General features: G+C 33.4%; 1 long non-coding RNA gene across 1 annotated transcript; it reads right to left on the bottom strand.

The window, feature by feature from the left end:
• Positions 1-7,613: 7,613 nt before the first annotated feature.
• LOC128172835 (uncharacterized) lies at positions 7,614-12,441 on the bottom strand. Its single transcript, XR_008242344.1, has 3 exons — positions 12,025-12,441; positions 11,750-11,928; positions 7,614-8,236 (listed from the first exon to the last, which is right to left on the bottom strand). It is a non-coding gene; the product is annotated as an uncharacterized LOC128172835 (long non-coding RNA).
• Positions 12,442-24,964: the final 12,523 nt, after the last annotated feature.

Genomic DNA, 24,964 nt, shown 5'->3' with positions numbered 1-24,964 from the left:
ATTAAACGGAAAATACTAAATCCCCAATATCACTAGAGTTTGAGATACATGCTTGACCTTTATTTTGCTATTTACCAGCTAAACATGATTTGGAAATAGAATGAAAAATCCTTTGATTTTAAACAGACTCTTTTCTTCAATTTCTATATCCTCTTTTTCTTTTACAAATAAATCATAAATGTATTGGACTTCTCGCCCTTGTTTTGTTTCTGATATATGTATAAGAGCTTTGATTGAAACATTTAGATCCCTCTTATCATGTAATTTGAGGGGCTAGCCCCTTTTTCTTGATATCAATGAGAGGTCCCTTAATATTAAACACATTTTGTTCAACAAGTGTTTAGAAATTTGTTACTGTTTTTGAGATATTAGGGAAAGATTGTTTTAGGGGCCGACCCTTTATCTGCTTATAAGGACCATTAAACGAAACTTTGGTGGTTAAATATTATGAAGGTCTTCCGTTTCCAACGGAAGACCTTATTGTTTTTGCTTTGTTTTTTTTTTCCCTATTATTAAGGTCTTCCGTTTCCAACGGAAGACCTTATTGTTTTTGCTTTGTTTCTTTTTCCCTATAATTAAGGTCTTCCGTTTCCAACGGAAGACCTTATTGTTTTTGCTTTGTTTCTTTTTCCCTATTATTATTTTTCTTTTTTTTTCTTACAAATTTTGTCCGCGCGAGTTCTCGTAAATGGCTCGGCCGATTTTCTTGAAACTTTCAGATCTGATAGATATTGATCTGAACCTTATTGGAAGTTTTTTATTTTGATGACGTCATTTCCGTTTTAGAGATATTGACGTTTTAGCGATTAGAGGGTCAACTTGTCCGTCGAACTCCTCCTAAACGATAAAAGATATCAAATTCAAATTTTCAGGAATTGTAGACGAATTATTGTAGTTTTGTCTAAAGTGAGCCATTTATGTTTGGCACAAAAGGCGCCGAAGCTCGTCTGGACCCGAAAATTGAGACATAAAAAATGTGGTGATTTTTCTTGGTTTTCTTTAACTATCTTTTTTCTTGAAAATATTTTGTTAAGACATGTAGAACAATTAAAATTTATTTTTTCAAGAGCTTTCATTTGAGATCAAGAAAAAGGGGCTGGCCCTTCAAATTAGGGGCCGATAAGGCTCTAAAGTCTTTTGATGATAACTTTTTAATGTGAAATATTTTGTGATACATTATATAAGCAATTATGATTATTCTAACGTTATCTACCTATACATGACAATCATTTACTCCTGTATTACGTAATTAGGGATTTTAAGGGGCCAGAAGTCCAAAACTTTGATGCTCAGTATCTCTAAATTGAAGAAAATTTTGATAAGCAATATTGAACAAAAGATGCTCAAAATATTGAGCTTATCAATATGCAACAAAAATTTCTTTGTTATGCGGTCCCTGAAAGGAGTTACAGGGTCGGCCCCTAAACGACTCTCTCCAGATATCTCCTGAACAGTACAGAATTTCTAAACTCTTGTTGAACAAAATGTGTTTGCATTGACAAGAGCTTTCATTTGAGATCAAGAAAAAGGGGCTGGCCCTTCAAATTAGGGGCTGAGGGGGCTCTAAAGTCTTTTGATGATAACTTTTTACTGTAAAATATTTTGTGATACGTCATAGAAGCAATTTTGTTTATTCTAACTTTATTCACCTATACATGGCAATCATTTACTCCTATATTACGTAATTAGGGATTTTAAGGGGCCAGAGGTCCAAAACTTTGATGCTCAATATATCTAAATGGAGGAAAATTTTGATAAGCAATATTGAACAAAAGATGCTCAAAATATTGAGCTAATCAATATGCAACAAAAATTTCTTTGTTATGCGGTCCCTGAAAGGAGTTACAGGGTCGGCCCCTAAAACGACCCTCTCCAGATATCTCCTGAACGGTACAGAATTTCTAAACTCTTGTTGAACAAAATGTGTTTGAATTGACAAACACATTCTTATGACATCATGAAAAAGGGGCTGGCCCTTCAAACAAGGGGCTAAGGGGGCTCTAAAGACTTTTAATGATAAATATTTACTGTGAAATATTTTTTGATCCGTTATAGAGGCAATTATGTTTATTCTAACGTTATTTACCTATACATGGCAATCATTTACTTCTACGTTACGTAATAAGGGATTTTAAGGGGCCAGAAGTCCAAAACTCTGATCCTCTATATCTCAAAATGGAGGACAATTCCGAAAAGCAGTATTTAACAAAAGATACTCAAACTAATGTGCTTAAGGTATACGTTTACTCAGAATGAAAAATATTCCACTGATGATAATGAAAAACCAACTATTGTGTGTTATAGACCTTACATAGTAGTGTTATTCTTCACTTTCAAAAAAGTAGGTCAATGACCTACTTTTTGAGTTAATGACCATTGAATATTTTTGGGAAATTCAAGAAAAATCCATAAAAATTTTACACTATGATTCAGATTGTTTTAATTGTGAAAATAATACAAATTGCTTAACTCTTTAACAAATGAAATACAGTTTATGAATGGTAGTGACATTTAATAGATACAAAGCATTAGGTTTTCATTCACAATTTTTATGGATTTTCTAGTCCGAATTTCCTCTATCAGTTTTCAAATTACTATCCATTTTTGATTCAATATAACAAAAAAACCGAATGATGATAATGCTAAAACATTTATAGTATTAAACTAAGTATATTGACCTTTCTCTGCTGGTATAAAATTTATATGAGGTCAATGATCAAAATTTTGAGATATGGTGTCTTTTATCATTTTTAAGCATTTTTCAATACTTTTTTAGTGTGTGCCATACGATTATCTAAACAAAAAAGCAAGATAAAACCAACAGAAATTATGAAAAATTATGTTGACTAACAAAAAAAATCTTAACCTTAGATATCATAGTATTACCAAAAATATTTCAGTGGAAAACAAAATGTGAAAAATTTAGTCCAAATTTCCTCTGTTTTGCTAAAAGTCAAACTTTGTCAGAGCCTTATTCCATAATTTAGTAAAAATGTCGATTGCTTTATTAATAATAATTCATTTCATAAATACTTTTTATATTTAAAACAAATTTTACTCATGAAATTGAACTTTTTAACAATTCGGATTTGAGAACTCAAACCCTGAGTAAACAACGTCCTTAACAATGTACATCCATATATTGTTTGTTATTTGGACCCTAAAAGGAGTTTAGGACCAGATATAAAACCAATTTTCACATATATCTCAAAACGATAACCAATTTCTAAACATTTATTTGCAGTACACAAAAATACCTTTTAACTAAAATGAATGAAAAGGAGCTGATCCCTCAAAAAAGGGACACAAAAAGGGTAGATAGTCTTTCACCCATTACTCTTGGACCCCGCTTCCATTTCCAGATACGTTTCGTTGACGAAGAGCAAGAGCAAGGTCATTCCGTATTCTAAAAATCGGACGGAAGACCTCCTCGTTGCTCGCAACGAGATCGTGTCTAGTTATTTTTCTTTTTTTTCTTACAAATTTTGTCCGCGCGTCTTATCGAAAATGGCTCGGCCGATTTTCTTGAAACTTTCAGATCTGATAGATATTGATTTGAACCTTATTGGAAATTTTTTATTTTGATGACGTCATTTCTGTTTTAGAGATATTGACGTTTTAGCGATTTTTAGAGGGTCAGCTTGTCCGTCGAACTCCTCCTAAACGATAAAAGATATCAAATTCAAATTTTCAGGAATTGTAGACGAATGATTGTAGTTTTGTCTAAAGTGAGCCATTTATGTTTGGCACAAAAGGCGCCGAAGCTCGCCTGGACCCGAAAATTGAGACATAAAAAATGCAGTGATTTTTCTTGGTTTTCTTTAATTATCTCTTTTCTTGAAAATATTTTGTTAAGACATGTAGAACAATTAAAATTTATTTTTTCAAGAGCTTTCATTTGAGATCAAAAAAGGGGCTGGCTCTTCAAATTAGGGGCCGATAAGGCTCTAAAGTCTTTTGCTGATAACTTTTTAATTTGAAATATTTTGTGATACATTATAGAAGCAATTATGATTATTCTAACGTTATTTACCTATACATGGCAATCATTTACTCCTGTATTACGTAATTAGGGATTTTAAGGGGCCAGAAGTCCAAAACTTTGATGCTCAGTATCTCTAAATGGAGGAAAATTTTGATAAGCAATATTTAACAAAAGATGCTCAAAATATTGAGCGTATCAATATGCAACAAAAATTTCTTTGTTATGCAGTCCCTGAAAGGAGTTACAGGGTCGGCCCCTAAAACGACCCTCTCCAGATATCTCCTGAACGGTACAGAATTTCTAAACACTTGATGAACAAAATGTGTTTGAATTGACAAGAGCTTTCATTTGAGATCAAGAAAAAGGGGCTGGCCCTTCAAATTAGGGGCTGAGGGGGCTCTAAAGTCTTTTGATGATAACTTTTTACTGTAAAATATTTTGTGATACGTCATAGAAGCAATTTTGTTTATTCTAACGTTATTCACCTATACATGGCAATCATTTACTCCTGTATTACGTAATTAGGGATTTTAAGGGGCCAGAGGTCCAAAACTTTGATGCTCAATATATCTTAATGGAGGAAAATTTTGATAAGCAATATTGAACAAAAGATGCTCAAAATATTGAGCTAATCATTATGCAACAAAAATTTCTTTGTTATGCAGTCCCTGAAAGGAGTTACAGGGTCGGCCCCTAAAACGACCCTCTCCAGATATCTCCTGAACGGTACAGAATTTCTAAACACTTGTTGAACAAAATGTGTTTGAATTGACAAGAGCTTTCATTTGAGATCAAGAAAAAGGGGCTGGCCCTTCAAATTAGGGGCTGAGGGGCTCTAAAGTCTTTTGATGATAACTTTTTACTGTAAAATATTTTGTGATACGTCATCAAAGCAATTTTGTTTATTCTAACGTTATTCACCTATACATGGCAATCATTTACTCCTATATTACGTAATTAGGGATTTTAAGGGGCCAGAGGTCCCAAACTTTGATGCTCAATATACATGTATCTAAATGGAGGAAAATTTTGATAAGCAATATTGAACAAAAGATGCTCAAAATATTGAGCTAATCAATATGCAACAAAAATTTCTTTGTTATGCGGTCCCTGAAAGGAGTCACAGGGTCGGCCCCTAAAACGACCATTTCCAGATATCTCCTGAACGGTACAGAATTTCTAAACTCTTGTTTAACAAAATGTGTTTGAATTGACAAACACATTCTTATGACATCATGAAAAAGGGCCTGGCCCTTCAAACAAGGGGCTGAGGGGGCTCTAAAGACTTTTAATGATAAATATTTACTGTGAAATATTTTTTGATCCGTTATAGAGGCAATTATGTTTATTCTAACGTTATTTACCTATACATGGCAATCATTTACTCCTACGTTACGTAATTAGGGATTTTAAGGGGCCAGAAGTCCAAAACTCTGATCCTCTTTATCTCAAAATGGAGGACAATTCCGAAAAGCAGTATTTAACAAAAGATACTCAAAATAATGTGCTTAACAATGTACATCCATATATTGTTTGTTATTTGGACCCTGAAAGGAGTTTAGGACCAGATATAAAAACCATTTTTCACATATATCTCAAAACGATAACCAATTTCTAAACATTTATTAGCAGTACACAAAAATACCTTTTAACTAAAATGAATGAAAAGGAGCTGATCCCTCAAAAAAGGGACACAAAAGGGGTAGATAGTCTTTCACCCATTACTCTTAGACCCCGCTTCCATTTCCAGATACGTTTCGTTGACGAAGATCAAGAGCAAGGTCATTCCGTATTCTAAAAATCGGACGGAAGACCTCCTCGTTGCTCGCAACGAGATCGTGTCTAGTTACGAATATTATTCTGAGTATCTTCTCTTTTATAATGCATTTCAAAATATTTCTGCTTTTTAAGAAATAAATGATCAAAATATTGGACTTCTAGCCCCTTGAAAATCCAAATTATGTAACATATCAGAAAACTTTTAACAAATATAGGTAGATAACTGGAAGATAAACATTTTTGCTTCTATAATACATTACAAAATATTTTTCATTAAAGAGATATAGATAAAAGACTTTAGACCCCTCGTGGCCCCTAATATGAGGGGTCAGCCCCTTTTGCTTGGTGTCAGTTGAAAGATCTTTTATAGATTAATTTTTGATGCTCTACATGTGTTAGCAAAATATTGATTAGAAGAAAGATATTCGTGATCAAATCTCAAATTTCGTAAAAATTGTCAAAAAAATTTAACATCAACATTTTCAGTTCCGGGCGAGCTTCAAGGATGATGACTTCTGGTCAAATCTAAAACAAGCAAGCAAATCTACCATAACCACTATATCTTGCATATAAATTTCAAGTCCCTAACTATAACAGTTTTTGAGGAGATGCGTGGACAATATCATGTTCCAAAATACATGAAAAAGGGAGATAATTCAGAAACGGAAGTGAATTTTCAGACAGGAAGTAAGATGCAAAGAGATATTTACCTAAGACATCATCCCTGTAAAAATCATTAAAATCGATTGAGAAATGGCTGAGAAATTAAGGGTGACTACCAAGAAAAAAAATAATAATATAGAAGAATGAGAACGCGTAGAAAAACAGTAAGGTCTTCCGCTGAAGACGGAAGACCTTAACTAAACAGAAAAAGCTGTGTTGCTATTCTTTGGGGTAAATTTCCTCCTACGCAAGATGACATCTTTACAGATTCAAAGCCATATAATTAAACATAGTATGACTGCGTGTGTTGCAATATTTGGGGGTAAATTTCCTCCAAAACAAAATGACATCTTTACAAAGTCAAAGACCTAATAAGAAACAAAAAAAGTCGAACCCTAACAAATAAACAGAAAATGACTGTGTTACAATTCTTTGAGGGTAAATTTCCCCCAACACAAGACAACATTTTGACAATCTCGAAGCCTTACCCCCAAAAAATGACTCTGTTACAATTCTTTGGGTGTAAATTTCCCCCCAACAGAAGAAAATATCTGAACAATCTCAAAGCCATACAAATAAACAAAAAATGACGTTGTTGCAATTTTCGGGGGTACATTTCCTCCAACTCAAGATGACATCTATACAAAGTCGAAACCATAAAAATATACAAAACTATTCAGAAAAAGCTGTGTTGCTATTCTTTGGGATAAATTTCCTCCAACACAAGATGACATCTTTACAGAGTCGAAGCCATAAAAATATACAGAGATAAGCTGTGCTGCTATTCTTTAGGGTAAATTTCCTCCAACGCAAGATGACATCTTTACAGAGTCAAAGCCATATAATTAAACATAATATGACTGCGTGTGTTGCAATATTTGGGGGTAAATTTCCTCCAAAACAAAATTACATCTTTACAAAGTCAAAGACCTAATAAGAAACAAAAAATGTCTGTGTTTCAATTCTTTGGGGGTAAATTTCCTCCAAACACAAAATGACATCTTTACAAAGTCAAAGCCATAGAAATAAACAAAAAAATTACTCTGCTGCAATTCATTGGGGGGTAAATTTTCCCCCAACACAAGATGCCATCTTTACAGAGTCGAACCCCCCCCCAATAAAAATTCAGAAAATGACTGTGTTGCAATTCTTTTTTCTTATTTTGTGGGGGGGGGGGAAATCCCTCCAACACAAGACGACGTTTTTACAAATCGAAGTCTTAGAAATAAACAAAAAATAACTGTGTTGCATTGTTGGGGGATTAATTTACCCCCCAACACAAGACGTCATTTTTACAAAGTTAAAACCTTATAAACTATATACAGATCATGATTGTTTTGCAGTTTTATGGGGTAAATTTACCCCAACACAAGACATCGTAATTTTTAACTTTAATGTATACAATACGCATCCATGTACATCTTTTAGAATTTTTGGGTATATTCACTCTCAACTCTCGACACATAGTTTAAACAATACAAGAAATGTATTATTGACTAAATAAAATGATATTCATAACATCAGTTAAACTACATGTACGTTGACGATGTTATGTAACAATTCACAATCAAGATCAAAATATTATTTAGTAAATGAAGATAAAGTTGCAAACAAATGAGACCTGATTAAAAAATATCCACTGGAAAACTAAAACAATTCAATGAAACTATTTTAATAAAGAAATCATTCTAGAATGATAGACATATATGTTTTATTATTAATTGAAGTAGTTATGCTTATCATGAACTTGAGTATCATTTTCTGTCCGCTTTCTCAGTGTATTAGGTTTTGGACTTTAGTCTTCAGTTTCTAGAAAAGGAAAGACAAACATGAAATTAATCACCTTAAGTTGCTTTTGACAACTAAGTGGGGTAATGTCATATAATCGTTTCAAATTGTGTAACGTTCATTAGTAGGGAGGCGTATCGAGGCCTACACTTGTTGTTTTTCAACTTATAAATTGTCTTTCTTTTTATTGTATTGTCAACACATAAAGTATTGTGACCTCCTATTTATAAATGCAAATGAATTGAATTGTATCATGTAATTTCTATATAATTTAAATCACCTTATTGAATTTTACCAGTTTTATTGCTACCTGCTTTTTCAACTTTAAAAGACATTAAGATAGAAAATTAGACAAAGAACAATAAAATAAATGCTTTATAGCCATGTTGATATCAATATGCTTTCATTTTTAGGGAACGCATTGCGAAAATATTATCGAAAGAACTTTGCAGGCGCAGGAGTTCTGAAAGTGACGTCACTGAATTCTGAATATAGCTGTAACGACACATGTAGAATGACATTGACACTTTGATATAAATCAGAAACAAAGTGCAGAAATTACTTTATAATGATTGAAATTAGCATAAGTATTTTTAATCGTAGTTAGAGGACTGCTGCATAAACTTTATTTAAGCAGTTCTTTATGATCTTCTATGCATGTTTGGGTTATTCTGCAATAAACACGTGATATGAGTTTTGAGACAGATACCTGTGATTGAACATTAAAACTACATGGGCCTCTTTACTTACACGTATTATATTAACCACCTCATCGATGGGAAACGGTTGTAACAACTTGATTATTCAATCATGGTCATAATTTGGGGGTAGGACTGTTCATGTCTACCACCCCTAACTACGATTACAAATGCAGATATTTGGATGTTTGACATTAAAAGAAATGTCTGAATTTTAGAGTTTAAAGGGGCATAGTCACGATTTTGGTCAACATTTTTTTTTTCGATTTTAACGTTTACAATGCTTCAGCGAGGCATTTGTAATAGGCAACCAAAATTTGAGCGTCATTTGTTGAGTTATAAGCGAGTTACAGAGTTTATAATTCTTCGCTATGTAAACAAAGCGTTTGTTTACATTTTGAATGTTGAAGTGAAAATTCCAGTTTTAGACTCAACTGAAAGTGTTAATCGCTAGGAACTGTTTATATATGCTTAAGATGAATAAGCTTAAAAAATGCCCCTCAGCTTAAAAAAGATTTGTTACTGGTATATTTAACCTATGTAAACAAAAAAAGGACACGAGCCTTGTTTACATGACGAAGAATTGTATGCTCTGTATCTTGCTTAAAACTCATCGACTGGCACCCAAATTTAATTTGATAAAGAAGAAATACGTCTTTAAAGCATTGTAAATAATAAAAAGACAGAAAAAATAAAATTTGACCAAAATCGTGACCATGCCCCTTTAAATTCCTTCATTGTGGATTGAATTTCATGGAGCCAATATTTGTTATTTGCTATTTTTTAAAAAAAGGGTTAATGGTAACATTTCGTGGAATTAATTATATTATAAATAATGAATATAATAATACTATTATTCATAAATGGTTGTGGATTTAAATTCATGGTTGACGAAAATTAGCATTAACGAAATCCATGAAAATTGAGCATACACGAATTCCAATGATTCCACAAATGTCAGTCTACAGCTAGATTCAGAGGTGACGCACCATCAGCACTCCCGCCCCCGCGAAATTTTATTCGATAACATCATTTTTTACCATATGTTTCCAAGAAATGAAAACACATTTATGTTAATATGCTTAATATTATACACATACATTTACATTGTTCTATGTCAACATTTCTTTCTCGATATATCTAAAACTCATTATTTTTAACTCCTTATTTTGTTAAATCGATATAGCAAGAATACAGATCAATTACAATAAGATGATTTAAATTATGTTAGCTCATCTCAATACAATGGAAAATATTTGCATAATTAAAATGACATAATAGTTTATATGTTGATAAGACGATAAAAAGTATGACAATGTACATAAGTTATAACACAACAAGTGTAGGCCCCGATACGCTTCCGTACATAAGCTGCAATGACATACATGTACATGTAAAATATTCCCGTCAAATGACAAATGACCTCTTTTTTTGCGGGGTGGGGGGGGGTCACTGTAAATATAAATCGTGTACTGCCTATAAGAATATCGTTATTTCAAAATATATGTATAAAGGCACGGATTTGTGGATTTGAATTTCCAATACTCCTGTCAATAGAAACTGCAATTCTAATAAATCATGCGCGACCCCCCATGACTTCTTTAAACTTGCTCGTGTATTTTTATATTGATTTATGAAGGGTTAATTTGAGTATGAACATCATCCCGATAGGTGCATCATATCTAAAGAATTTTAACTTAGCTTTCAAATCCCTCAATAAAAAAAATGCACCAGTATGAATCCAAATACATCCTATTCTTTAGTTTTCCTAAAAACGTACACATTCTCATATATATCATCTGGTGATGCACGAACCGCGAGGGTTTAATATTAGTTATCGGACAGCGTACATCTGTAATAATTTTGTTACCGATGACAGATATTACAACAATTAATAAACTCATATGTGTTTCTGAGTGTGTGTACTACATGTATAAGATTCCCCGATTTTTCAATACTAAAAAAAAAGTATGTTGTATACGTTGAAAAAGTATACAATCTAGGGATTTACTTACAGAGGCCTTCTATTAAAGTTATGTGTTTGACAATTTTTTTTTCTATTGTTTTGTTTTATCTATTTCATCTACGGTTTTTAGAAAAATCAACATGTAGGTTGGATTTCAATAAAGTTCAAATGACTTATCTTTGTTATCGCCTTATTTGCCCGTACGGCATGATTGACACAATATACCAAAACGTCCTCGTTATCCACTACATAGGCCTATATGATCAACGAGGTGTTCCGAAAACATGCATAGATATAGGATAAGTCTTGAGAAACAATAAAATCCGCGAAAACATTTCTCAAGTTCGAATTTCTTCTATAATCAAAATGAGCTTGTGCCATTAGCACGTTCACAGGACGCACAGTTCTTAACCGTGGTATGTTCATGAGTTTGAGAAGACGGGGCTATAATTTTGTCATTTTCGCAAGCACCTATTTAATTTTTGTAGAATCCTGTCTGAAGAATGAGTAGAAAAATTAGTCTTTTTCATATTTTGATTAAATTTTAGGTACAGTGCATCTCTTGCGCGGATCTGGAAGCCCCACCCCCTCCACCCGTTCCGGGACCAGCACTGAAAAAAGAATTTAACTTTTTAACATGACCCCCCCCCCCCCACCCGTCATTTACCTTCACAAAGAATTGGTTATTTATAAGTGCGTTATTTATGGTAGAGTAATACAAATATTTAAGATTATACTCCTTAATTAAGCGTTTTCGATATCCTCCTCTATATTCACCATTTTAGAGTACGTGAAGAGTATACAATGTCTTTTCGATTATGAGTTCATTGAAGAACAATGCACAAAATGAACTATTTATCATATACTTACCATTTATGTGTACAAACATGCCATGATCTTGTTATAAAGATTATCCCATGCGAATCGGCTGACCGCATTTTGAGGCATTAAGATATACTAGTACCACATTTGTGCAGCTAGGGTTTCCTAAAGTTGAACCAAAGAAAGTCCGAGCGTATACCCCGAATATTCCAGCAAAGTTCGTCATTCTTAAATAAGAATAAATATTTTATCAAATACGTAATGGTATTATGTAAAATGGCATACAGTATGACTGTTGTTGATTAGTATCATGGTAGACTTACTTGTACTATTCTGGATATGGCGCAATTGTATATTGATAAAAAGATGAATCGACATTACAGTTGATGCTCTTGATCATGGGGGACCGATATCAATTCCGCCAGAAATAAAGCTGACAAAACAATGCAAAAGGAGTCTTCATAAATTTGCCGTCGCGTTTTATCTCTTTGTCTCATTGTCGGGGATTTCAAAGTGACGAGTAGGAATTAAACACAATTTATGGCCAGCAATGTCGGTGCTGGCACTGACCGCTATGTTCAGAGATCCCTTGGGTGTCATAGCAATTTATCGGTCAGATGAATGCCTGTCTGTGGTTTTTCCGTTAATCGTGTTTTCAAACGTGCTGTTCAATTTGAAAAGAAGAATTCCACAGATGAAAGCCGCGCTCGATCAGCAAGTAACACCTGAAGTATCGGACTTTGCACATAGAATCGAAGTTCAAACACGCTTATAGTCTGATGATATGACTAATTTGTTATAAACATATATCTCTATCTCAATAAGCCAGAACATGATGGCTACGTGAAACATAGCAGTTATTATACAATCTCGATTATTAATTAAATAAATGTTTATAATACATGTACGAAAAAACATGTTTATTAATGTCTGACACAATTGTCAATAGCATTCCCTAAACTTGTACTTGAGGAGTAAATGAATTAAACAGAAATATGTGAAACAGGAAGACGGTTGCAAATATACGGTTTTTTTCATTCATCCAACACAGTTGTTCTTAGATATCGTTTGATATGTCCTAGGTGTATTTTAAAATTTGACATAGCAATCACAGTGATAGCTGCATGTTTTAATAAACTTCTAAAATATGAAGTTCATTTTGATATTATTGCAAAATAGAAAAAAGTAGGTTGCAACGTTGACAATTATAATTATTAGTTATTATTTAAATCAGTTGTAACCGGTAGATAATATCGATTTACAGATATGATTTAATCGTAACTTGTCTGTTCTAGCCTAAATAAAAACAGTCTCCAGCAGTAACAACATAGAACGTGCGTCTATGCTTAATAGAAAAGGTCACATAAGAAACAAGAAATAACTCAGACTAAATGCTAGAAGCTATATTATAATAATGGAATGTTTTGCTATTTTTTGTCTCGTTGAAGCTTTATTTCGATTCGAAGTAGTTTAAAATTTTGATATTCTATCGATTGTTTGTTAAATAAAGGTCTCAATAGTTAGGTATGACAAAAAGTGGTAAAAGTGTATCTGCTTAAAAGATGGAACAAGCAATCGTCGTCCCATTGAACTTGATGTGACTTGTTGAATGTGTGCGCTACATCATCCGCCACTAGAACAGATGCATCCTCTTCGGATAAATTTTGAAAAAGGTTTACCTTTTTACTATGGTTTACATGTAAACCCTGTTAACGGTATTATGTCACATAGCTTTCGATTCTCAGAAACATTAACCCCCCCAACCCCCCAACCCCCCCCCCCCCCAAAAAAAAAAAGGTGGCTCAACATATTCGATAAGACGTGGTCAAAACACGGATACTGTCACAGGCATGAAGTGTTATGTAAATATTTAGACGCATATACACAGGGGATAACTGATTTTTAATATACCTCTCTGAATTTTGTGTGTGTGAGAGAGAGAGAGAGAGAGAGAGAGAGAGAGAGAGAGAGAGGTTTACAGATCTGTATCATGTTGGAGATTTTCCTTGGGAACTTTAAAATTTTCTGGCACACTTGCATTTCAAAAGTAAATAATGTTTTAAAGTATAGCATTCATAGTACTACTCTTTTACCTCAATAGTTAATATAGTCTCGGGATATTCAAGAAAATTGACAGTATTGCCAGAATTTCATTCATACCGAGGAAAAAAAAATTGCTGTCACATTCCAGTAGAATATGGGATGCATATATCTCTAGAAAAACTTTTTGGTGATGTCCAAAATCATATTCATATTCATAGTTCTATTCACAAAGTTTATGTTTCTTTCGGACTAATTACCGAGTTTATTTCCAATGTATGATATGGCACCGGAACGTTCAGTATTCTCTTATTCTCAAATTTCAAATTTCTTACAACCATATATTTATCTTAGATTTATTAGTTTTATGAAAACGCTATCATGAGATCTTATGACATATTTTGTTTCAGGCTGATAAATGTATATTCATTGTCGTAATTCTCTGTACACACTGCACATGCAGGCCAAAATTACACAAAATCAACAACACTTTCTATCAGGGTATATGTTTCTCATATTGTTCCCCTGACATATCTTGATTTATGCATAGTAACTACATTTTGTCATATTGCAAGCGTTTATTCATAATTCTACTACAGTTATTGCCGAGATCAAAGAGATGCCGCGGACATTATTCTCCAATATACCATGAACATCATCAGTAAATTATCAGATCAGAAATACCTATTTGTCTCGCACTGATCATGAAAGTACAAATTCAAACCGTAATTTTTTTTTAAAACCATGTCAATTTCACGTGTTAGTTCCAGTCAAAAGGATGTGTATTGCCTCAAATGTTTATTTTTAAGAGATCAATGCGGCTGTTCCTAGGACCTCCGTAACACATTTTCACTGCATGTTTTTACATAAAATATATCACGTGTAGTAGTAATAATCGTATTAAATTGCCCTTAAAATATTAGGAACATGATTCAAAGATATTTTAAAAATAAGTGAAGAGTATTAAAAATCCAAAGAAAACGTCTGTCGTCTGCATGTGATTCATTTGATCAATACACATGTAAACATTACTAACAAAACCGTTGGGGTTATACGGAACAGCCGTCAAAATGACCTAGATCGTCTCTCTATAGAAGAAACGATCTGTAGAAATACTGGGCTGTTAGTAGAATAGAAATAAAGTTCTTGTTATCGTGAATGTTGCAGGATAACCTCCTCGGTCTCGAAATGTTGTTTGAAATAGAAAAGCCTCGGCTAACGCCTCGGCTTTTATATTTCAAAACAACATTTCTCGACCTCGGAGGTTATTCTGCAACATTCACGAAAACTCGTACTTTATTTCTTAAACATGTTAAAAGGATAATCTGCACATAAATGTTATTGCACCATCAAAAATAACAGCCAGTCTCGCATTAGCTTTAATACTGACAGTGTGTCACCTATCTAGATTTGATTCGTTAACATAGCTCGAGTATTCGTACTGTGTAACGATTGCTCTTTTACACATTCGTGAAATATAATTTTTTTAGTTTTTGGTGTATATGTGAATAAACGTTGATGCATTAAGTATTAAAAACATTTGAAAACAGATTTGTGTGAAGTCAATGTTATTTGATGTGCCCATCAGACTTTGAAGTCTTCAATTGTCATTTATAAGAAGAGCCAGGATGAAAAACCATTATCTGCATTGCAAATAAATTACGGCGGAGATGCAATATATTATTAGTCTCCTACCGGTTTCACCGGTTAACATCTTTTTCAAAACTATTATAATAGTTTTGAAAAAGATGTATGCTTCGAAGTTCGAAGCTTTCATAGAATAATTACAAACCGGTAGGGGACGTGTATTGCCTCTGCAATGCTCTCAGAATGCTGGTTTATTATATTACATTATTTAGGGGGGGGGGGGGGCATCTGTAGTGGAACAGATGATGGACAAAATGGAGAGAGACAGACAGGCCGAAGCCAGACGGACCGACATTTAATTGCAGCTGCTATGAAATCATATCTCAGTTGACGCTAAGCAAATGTACATGTATCGTAAATTGCACCTGTAACGCTGGCTATTAAAATTGGTAGAAATACTCGTACAAAATTATGTTGCTTGTGCAAAGTTTACAAACGAGGATTGCCTCTAATGACATTATATTATTTGGAGCATTAAGATTCATAACAAATCTCTGTTACAGTTATTCAAACTGATTATGATATTTCAATCAGTGTACTACATTTATATATATAATACTGTATTCCATCGTTCTAAATCTGATTTCTGCATGAGCTCTCTTCGTCGCAGTAATGTCCAATCATATTGTGACTTACTGATATTCATTTGTTTTCTCTAATTCGCTGTTGATACACATCACGCTGATACAGTTTTGCGCTACAATAACGCACGACTTCAAAAGTAGAACTTATTCTGAGTTCATCGTAGATTGAGTCGTATCTACTACTTTACCTCAATGCAGAAAATCGCCAAAAGATGCGAGTTTCTGAGCAATCGTTGCTACAGTATGGCTTTTACATGTAATCATTCGTAGACAATCGCACTAAACTTGCATTGCACTTCTTCACATATATGTATTCGCAATACATCTTCTACATTCGCATCCGCACAATCTGATTAAAATCCGTTTTAATCAAATTGACATCGCAAGACTTCGTAGTACTAGAGTTTACATATATTACACCGAGTATCCTACAAGTTGCTAAGAGTGTTCATTGGGTATCTGTAATACATAGAGATGAAGCGAGATTTGATTCGATTACGATGGTGTGACCGAGTAATTGATAAAAACAAGGTTTGTTGGTGGAAAAAAAGAATCGGATGGCAAGTGATTTGCTGCGTTTTTTTTCTATTGAATTTAATGTACAACTGGTAGTCATTGCAAATCTTCTAATATCATACACACACATAGTATTTTTACTTCCCTGTGTTCTGAAATGTATTCTTTATTAATTATCTTTTTTCAGTAATTGAATTAAATATTACAGTTACATTTATTTCATGATGGTGATAATTATATTATTCAACAATAAAGATTATAACAATAGGACCCCCCCTCCAAGAAAAAATTGTATTTCCCAAAGGGCATCGATGGAAAGAAATGAGATTTCTCAAGGAGAATTGTTCTTTTTTAAACTTTGGAATGGAATGTCCAGAGGTTTTCAAAGCGGTGAAACATGTTACTAGTATTTATTCCGCGGGATATACGACCTTCTGCTGGTCACCCGTCAGATGACTTTCTAAGTTACCCAGATGACGCATTATATAGAAATATCACACGGGGGTATAATGATAATGCTTGTTTCATGACTGTCAAAACAAAACAACAATAACACACATTATTCTGATCTGCCTGCTCGTTATGAGAACAAAAGAGTACCACGCGGCAGTTAAATTATTAGAGCACTATAAGTCAAAATCCCCTGAGTAACATTTTTTGGGGGAAAATGATTATGATTACGGTTTGAGGAGGGCGAGTTTTTATTCATGGATAACACAGGACACCTTAATCCACAAATCAAATCTGCAAATTATTTGCATCCCTTTAAACGTTTTTAAATTTATATTAATATCTTTTTTTCGATTATTTTATAAATATTATACCGATCACATTTTTAATCTGGTGTCGTTAAATTTGCTATTTCCGGTCAGTAATTATAAGTACAAATTTGCAATTACCACTAAATCAACTGTCATACTACATGTATTAATATAATCGTTGCCCTGTTTGATAATGTGTACTTTTCGTACAAAAATTCAATTAGTTAGAGAGAGAGAGAGAGAGAGAGAGAGAGAGAGAGAGAGATTTAGATTTAAAACACTTGCAATATTACCGCATACTCCTAGTTGTAAACGCGCACGCATCATTAATTATTTGTACATGTAAGAGAGAGAGAGAGAGAGAGAGACATTTAAAACACTTCCAATATTACCGCATACTCCTAGTTGTAAACGCGCATCATTAACTATTTGTACATGTAAGAGAGAGAGAGAGAGAGAGAGAGAGAGAAAGAGAGAGAGAGAGAGAGAGAGAGAGAGAGCCTTTTTTTGAAAAAGAAATATATAGTAATGTTCAACACTGGCCATATTACTGCATGCTCGTAGTTCTCAACGCGCATAAAGTATTTGTACATGGGAGAGTAAGAATCTCTAACATGCTCGGAAAAGGGGGTAGGGGACTCCATATTAGAAACCCCCTTTTAAATATGTAGATTTTGGAAAAAATGTTTTCAGCGAGAATATAGTGCTTGTGTGTAAGGGGGGGGGGGTCCAGCCCCTCCCCCCCCCCTTCCGGCTGATGCTGCTATGTGCCTATGATGTGCATGTTTTAGTCTGTACATGTAAATGAAAGAATAATATAAATGTGTACATGTAGTCTTTGTTAATGATTCAGATTGAAAGAACAAGTCGAAAACTTTAGTTGCTAGTATTAAGCAGTGTTTTTGAATTTTTCTTTCAATAGATTGTCTCTTACATTGCAGTGCACAAAATTTAAACGTCTTTCTTAGACTGAAATTGACACATACACAATGCTGCAGTAGGTAGTTATTTCGTCTGTAAAATTCAGTTTGGTTTCCTGTATTGTGATATACACAAGGCTTGTTCTTTAGTTACTTGTCAAACCAAAGGAGGGTATCTTAAAACCATTGATCTATAATTTTGTTTTTTTTTTTCAATTGGTATACCTCTGTCAATTAAAAGAACTCTCGAATTGACATTCCACATCTTAATTTCAAAACAGAGATACTAATATAAAAAAATATCCAATACAGAGTCACCTAATCGCTAATCTACTTTTTGAAGCTAGATAATCGTAATCTAACAAAACTTTGTAGCGAATTTACTTCGTTAAATTTGTGTTTTTATTGCATGTAACTAAATGCATGAATTTTTTTTATCCACATGTCACGTTGTGAAATTCAATCTTTTGGAGTATTTTCAATTATTTTGTAAATTAATTTTTCGGACTTTGTGTTAATTGCTACTAAAACTTTTCATCTATTTCGACAACTGTTTTAAAGACGTTATAAATTCAGCGCAGCATTAATCCCACCTGAGGCACACTCAGTGATGGACAGCTAATCTTTTAATTGACTTCTGTTTATGTTTATCGAAACTTCTTTCATCTTATTATCCTTTTATGTACATGCTGCTAAAATGTCACGAATCACTCAATAGCTGTTCTTTAATTGATTTTCTTACTTCTGTACATATTATGTTAATCCTTCAAAGTGTTATTACATTGTTCATTTGATTATAATAATTCTGAATTGTAAATTAAAGGCAGTTAGAACCAGACCCTCAGTGCTGATGCATACCAAACTCACATAAAAGTATATTTCATGTAAAGTCTATATAAAAGTCTGAAAACTAAAGCGTGTTGGCTTGTTGGAGGTTTCATGAGGCTGGTTCCAACAACAAGAGAATAAGCTCAAGGTTGGCCCAGAATTAGTCATGTACGGGAAAGAGCGCCCCGTAATAAACATCTTATTTCAAAATTGTAAAATACTTCAAACATTGCTTCGGGTACCTGTCTCACTACATGTAACAACATGTTGTGTTAAAACTTTTGATATTGTTTGTTACTTTCTACAATAAATTTTTACTTATTGATTTATATAACGAACGTTTTCAGTTGAAGCAATTCGTGACAATTTCAGAACTCTAATATATTTTCAATATTGCCTCGGGCACCTGCTCATGGCATGCATTAAACTCATGTGTGTATATCTTGTATATTCTGTGTTAGTTCCAGTGTTTGTCTGATCGTTAGCAAAATTAATATAATTGTCTTTTATCTACCTACTCATATATAGCAAGATATCTGTGCGTAGAACGTAAATCGCCACGACTTCTCCTGTTATAAATATAGATCTTTCTTTCAAGATTTGAAAAAAAAACAGTGTCTCAGATTTATCGCAAGTTGGCCTGGCGAAAATTTCGACTTTAAAATTTTGTAATTGTAATTTGTGAGAAATTGTAGTGTAAATCGGGACAATGTGACAGGGCCTAAGAATGGTTTTCGTAAAGGCAACAATTTATTCAAAGCATCGTAGGAGTCTTTGCAAAAATACACGTTTATAATTCTTTAAATGCGTGATTAGCGACCAATGAAGAAAGACAGATTTAGAATGTTATAATGTATATACATCTTAAAGAAGTTATACATTGTATTTGCCTTTAAGATTTCGAGTTAATGTGATTATACCTGACATGCGGTAAACGGCGCATCTTAATTATGCGCTTACAAGTTTAAAAAATGTCATGATATTTTAATTTCTTTCAAGTCACAAAGTTCTAATAGGTCAAAACCCATGGTCAGTCATGGTGTGTAACAGTAAATTTCAGTTTCATTCAAAACTTTTTACCCTCTGCATGCTTCTTTTTATAGGTATGTCTCTTTTGAATATAATTTAAGATGAAACACCTTTGACGAATACAAATGCATCCATTCCAAATATATAATATCCACATGTACACAATGACATGCAGTTAAACACCCAAAAGTATACAGTTAATTGGGGTTTTCACAACTTGGTTGCAAAACATGTAACATAACAGCCATGTTTGGTATCAGATACCAGATTTAGTTGCAAAATATGTTTATAATATGGTTTATATGATAGGTTGTTGGTACATGTATCATAGAAAGATTATGTAGCTCGAAAAACAAACTGTATCACAAAATATTTCTATCTTTAGAATAGATATTGATAGAGGTTGTCACAACCACTTTCAGTACCTAATTTACATACTAGTATAGCAAAAAACATGTAGGACCCCCCTCCCGAAAAAAAAAATGATATTCTCAACGAATTAGCTCCTATTATTTTTCTACAGGGAGTATATAGGAGGCCGGTTACATTAATCAAATCACAAATTAGCTATTACTGTACATTATATATCGTCTTTAAATTTTGAATAAAGTTGATATATATTGCTGATGATGATTGTAGGGTCATTTCATATCCTGATGTTTTATACATTGCATAGCGATACATCAGAAGTGCGAAGACAATGACCGTGAATGAATCCCAAAATCAGTGTACGTCGTTGCAAGTTTTAGGAAAAGTTAATCTGTATTTTATCAATGCCGTGAAGCATATAATTCAGACCCACCGCTGTGGGAATTATCTCTCATGAGAATAGTGATAAAATGCGATCTGCAAGCTTACAGAAAAGTCGGCCAAATTGTTTTGGAGGAAGTATACAGTGAAGTGGAACAGCGATAAAGGTATCTATTTAAAACTTTATGTTGTACTTTCAGAATACCTCGCATAATAGAAAACATTTAAAACTTGAAATAAGGGAATCCACCCCATTCATACATGTATATCTTTATTTTATATTAAACTGTCATTATGCAATGTACATGAACTCGAGGGCTTGATTTTGTTTCAACAAAAACATGGCCCATTATTCCAAGTTTGAGAATTCAAATCCGTGTTTTTATTAATAAATTATTATAAATTAAATTTATTTAAAATATACTTATAATTTTTGAGATATACCAGTCCTTGTTAATCTAAACAGTGACATTCAAAAACTACTTTTAAATTTATATATGCACCGTGGTAATCCCACCAAAAGCACCCCATCACCTCGGATAAGAATTTTTAGGATAAGCGAAAATGGGTTTTAAATTAATTCTAGACACCCACTTGCACACATTCAACGTGAAAGTTGTAGATGTATTGATAAGCACCGTGGGGAGGGGGAGCGGGGGGGGGGGGGGGGATGCGTAGTATTTCTTTTACTTTCAGTTTCATTTTTTATATGTTAATTTTTTTTTTAAAATGTCTGCTGGGTGCCCACCCCCCTCCCCCACAGTGCCTTATTGAAACAAAAACACCGATGTAGCCTGATATTTGTGTACAAACAGCGTAACTGAATATTATCTAAAATACTTCTCCCCCTTGTTCCCGCTTTAAGGTTATTACTATACATGTACATGTATGTGCGCACTTGTTAAAACAGCGGATGTTAAATTCGGAGGAACTTTTAATTGAAACTCGAACTAGAACAAAACCGTTGTCAGTTTGATTAAAAGCTTGCAGGTAAATTATTTTAAAGCGCTCGTTAGAAAATATAATAAATCTTACATCATAACAAATAAATATTTCTAAGCGTTGTTTACGCTTTCGGAATAACGCTTTATAAGATCTAAACGGCTGCAAAAATGTAACCGCTCCCCCACTTATTTTGTAAATGACGAACGGTATCTATTTATATATGTCTACCCTCTGTACTATTGATTTTATAGTATAGAGGGTAAAGATACATAAATAGATATCACTCTTCATTTACAAAATTAGCTGGGGAGCGCCTATGCAGCCGTTTAGTTTTCAAAGCTGTAAAAATACTTCGATATGGCAGCTATTTTCTTCAGCTTTCAATAAACAAAGAATGAAGGATATTATTCTAGAAAAAAACCTGTTAATATATTTATTATTTGAGATATGAGGAAAAAGCTGGAGATAGTGTGTATACCCTTATATGATAAACGAAAAAAGACAAGTCCACCTTGATATGAATAATTTTGAATAATTTTAAAGTAAGATAATAGCCAACCGGCCGCGGAAATTCAAATCATCATACATTTGAATACAATTTGATACATCGATCCATCATACACAACGCACATTAATTTGTTGCAGTTTCAAATAAATAATTATGCTTAGAATTTCGAATAGTTTTAATCAAATGATTCTTTGTATGTTTGTCAACTTGTATAGAGCCCCATCCAACCCCCCCCCCCCCCCCCATCCCCATATCGATTTGCCACAAATCTTTGAAAATAAGTGTTTTCAACAGAAAAAAGTTAATAAGCAATAAAAAAAAATCAAGTCATGTGAAATTATTAAATCTTATATTCTAATTGTGTTCTAAAAGTAACTAAATCTAAAACAAAATATACAATATTTCTTTTCCTCAGATACAAATACAAACTATCCACTATTATAGTCAATTTTTATCTTAATTATTCATCAGGTACATGTAGCTGAATAAACAATGGATTGGTTTGAAGTGGGGAACACATGTTACTTCGGATAAAATGAGACCCAACCTTTGTGTATCAGGACCAGTTATAAAGACTATATGTTGAACACCTACATGTATATCAGACATGGAATATTCATGAGATACTGACTGGATGTGTTGGAAGGATTTATTGGCAACAACTTTCGTGAAAACATATCAGCGCGTCAGGGTGGATATTTTTCGAGGAATTTGAATAGGAAGACAATATAAGTTTATATAGGCATCTACTCTCGAGAGATCTTATTCTATACGCTATATATTTTCCCGAGTGTCGCAAAAAATTACGATTGTGAAAGCTTGGCGTGTAGGTCTTTAAATCCTCACAGGAACCAATGTACCCGAAATGCCAGAAATTACATAAAGGCTTCCTAGCTAAATTTTGATTAATAATGCGATCATCCCTCCAAATTATCGTTAAACAGAATATGTAGCTTTTTAGCGATTAAAGAAAATAAATAAATACTACACTTATTCAAAGTATAGTTAAAGCATTCCAAAACAGTCTTTGATAAGACGACCAGTGTAAATAAGTTGACTGTCCGCATTGTCATGAGACTGCATGAAAGAATTGCAGCAAAGTCATTTTTTGTTTATTTCTAATGCTTCGACTTTGTAAAGATGTCGTCTTGTGTTGGGAGAAATTTACCCCCAAAGAATTGCAACACACACATTTTTTTGTTTATTATTGTCCTAAAATTTGTAAAGATGTCGTCTTATATTGGGGGAAATTTACCCCCAAAGCAATTACAACACAATCATTCTCTGTTTGTTTTTATCGCTTCGACTTTCTAAAGATGTCGTCTTGTGTTGGAAGAAATTTACTCCAAAGAATTGTACGACAGAAACTTTTTTAAGGCTTTGAGTTTGTACAGAAGCGTCTTGTGTTGGAGGAAATTTACTCCAAAGAATTATAACACGGACATTTTTTTAAGGCTCTGACTTTGTAAAGATGCGGTCTTGTGTTGGAGGAAATTTACTCCAAAGAATTGTAAGGCTTTAACTTTGTAAAGATGCGGTCTTGTGTTGGAGGAAATTTACTCCAAAGAATTTTAACACAGAATTTTTTTTAAGGCTTTGACTTTGTAAAGATGCGTCTTGTGCTGGAGGAAATTTACTCCAAAGAATTGTAACACGGACATTTTTTTAAGGCTCTGACTTTGTAAAGATGCGGTTTTGTGTTGGAGGAAATTTACGCCAAAGAATTGAAACACAGTCATTTTTAGGGTTTTAATTTACGGCTTTGACTTTGTAAAGATGCGTCTTGTGTTGGAGGAAATTTACTCCAAAGAATTGTAACACAGAAACTTTTTTAAGGCTTTGACTTTGTAAAGATGCGGTCTTGTGTTGGAGGAAATTTACTCCAAAGGATGTTAACACAGATGTAAAGATCTTTGTAAAGATGAGGTCTTGTGTTGGAGGAAATTTACTCCAAAGAATTTTAACACAGAAATTTTTTTAAGGCTTTTACTTTGTAAAGATGCGTCTTGTATTGGAGGAAATTTACTCCAAAGAATTGTAACACGGACATTTTTTTAAGGCTCTGACTTTGTAAAGATGCGGTCTTGTGTTGGAGGAAATTTACTCCAAAGAATTGAAACACAGTCTTTTTTAGGATTTTAATTTCAGGCTTTGACTTTGTAAAGATGCGTCTTGTGTTGGAGGAAATTTACTCCAAAGAATTGTAACACAGAACTTTTTTTGTAAGGCATTGTCTTTGTAAAGATGCGTCTTGTGTTGGAGGATATTTACTCCAAGGAATTGTAACACAGTCATTTTTTTGTTTATCATTAAGTCTTCAAATTTGTAAGGTTGATGTCTTGTGTTGGAGGAAATTTACCCCAATGAATTTCAACAGTTATTTTCTGTTTATTTGTAAACTTAAGGCTTTGAGATCGTATAGATGTCGTGTTGTGGGAAATTTACCCCAAAGATATTGCAACACAGTCACTTTCTGTATATCTATATCGCGTCGACTTTGTATTGATGTCGTCTTGTTCTGGGGGAAATTTACCCCCAAAGAATTGCAACAGATATGCATACCTGTATAGATTTTAAGGTTGAAAATTTGTAAAGACGATGTTTTATCTTGGGGGTAAATTTGCCCGAACAGTGTAACATATAATCCATTGTCGAACTTTACTCAGATTAATCGCTTGCATAAACTGCATTGTATTTGGGGGTAAATTTACTTTGTAAAAAACGATTAGATTTTT

This window comes from Crassostrea angulata, chromosome 2 (genome assembly GCF_025612915.1).
Source record: "Crassostrea angulata isolate pt1a10 chromosome 2, ASM2561291v2, whole genome shotgun sequence".
In the NCBI taxonomy this organism is placed as follows: Eukaryota; Metazoa; Mollusca; class Bivalvia; order Ostreida; family Ostreidae; genus Magallana; species Magallana angulata.
This window is presented reverse-complemented; position numbering and strand designations above follow the sequence as displayed.